This window comes from Micropterus dolomieu, linkage group LG04 (assembly GCF_021292245.1).
Source record: "Micropterus dolomieu isolate WLL.071019.BEF.003 ecotype Adirondacks linkage group LG04, ASM2129224v1, whole genome shotgun sequence".
Classification (NCBI taxonomy): domain Eukaryota; kingdom Metazoa; phylum Chordata; class Actinopteri; order Centrarchiformes; family Centrarchidae; genus Micropterus; species Micropterus dolomieu.
The window spans coordinates 21000311-21001722 of NC_060153.1; the positions used below are offsets into that span (position 1 = coordinate 21000311).

The 1412-nt window shown below is 38.5% G+C and overlaps 1 long non-coding RNA gene across 1 annotated transcript; it reads left to right on the forward strand.

Annotated features, from left to right (window-relative positions):
- On the forward strand, nt 1-1412 carry LOC123970129. The gene is made up of 3 exons (XR_006824884.1): nt 1-117; nt 926-1054; nt 1240-1412. It is a non-coding gene; the product is annotated as an uncharacterized LOC123970129 (long non-coding RNA).

A 1412-nucleotide genomic window follows, 5' to 3' on the forward strand; every position in this document is an offset into this window, starting at 1 on the left:
GAGTAGTCAAGCTAATAACCACTCGTAAAATGCTACTTGCAATTTTTACACTTTGGTTTTTGTACCAATTAAAACAAACAAGATATAGTGTACTGAATTAACTGGTGAGCTCTAGAGGTGCTGATAGGCAGATTTTATGACCACTGTACAGAGCCAGGCCAGCTGTTTCACTGTTTGCAGTTTTTTTGTGCAAAGCTAAGCTAACCTGCTGTTGCTGGAGATTTTTATTTACTGTATAGATGTGAGTGTGGTATCAGTCTTCTAATTGAAAACAGAAAAAGTAGCTTACAAGAGCATCTGAATTAAAATAAAAGTATCATGGATAGTGTTTTCATTCAATAATACCTAAAATATAAAGAACAAAGCGCCTAGCATGCCATGATATAAAGTTGAGCTTGGCCATGAAACTATGTAGTATTGAAGATATTTTATTTAGCATTTATCCATGATGTTTAAATATTCCATATTCCTATCATGATAACTACTAAATACTAGGGAAATGTTTAGGGTGTTTAAGACGATAATGTTTCAGATGTTTATTGGTCAACCAATTTAATATGGAGTTTGAGGAGTCCGCTCCCGGGACCAGCTCGGATACACATGTATTTGTTGTATTTGTTTATTTGCTTGAAATTATCGCTAAACTTGAGTTAATTTGAATTTTACTCCAATCTGTGTCTCATTGAAAATAATAACATTTACATAAAAAGGACAACAGTTCATCTAGCCTTTAAGTTACATTTACATCCAAGAGTGTGAGAGTGAGGACCCTCCCACAGTAGCTAACACAATACATTTGTTAATTAATTAATTCACTGTACTTTCCTTGTTTGTCCTCCCAAGAAGAACGAAAGGATACAGCTGTTTATTTTCCATTTCTAACATACAGTCAATGCTCTTTCTTTTCAAAACGTGACCACAATAGTTCCCCAACCTTCCCTAACCATGAAGAGGCCATGTGTTGTTTTTAGCGCGGGTGCGTGCTACAACTGAGTGAGCCAAAACAAAAACCGACAGACCGGAGACGGCATCACGCAAAATGCTGAAAACTCAGGTAAACTCCCACTGCAAACAGTTATATTTATATCTTGACGTTGAACTAATCAACATTGACTGCATTTAGCCGACATGATACATCAGCGTTAGCTCGTATTTTATGCTAGAGTCTGTGTTGCGCTGGGAGCCAGTCGTTTTTTGAGATTTTTTCTGATCAGAAAATGCTTCTATGTGTTGTTCTAGAGGACATGGACAAACAACATATTTTGTCTGGATGACATTTTCCACCTCCACTGTCCATCCATCCATCCATCGTCAACCGCTTATCCTACGTGCAGGTTTGCGGGGGGCTGGAGTCAATCCCAGCAGACATCGGGCGAAAGGCGGGGTACACCCTGTACAGGTCGCCAGTCCAT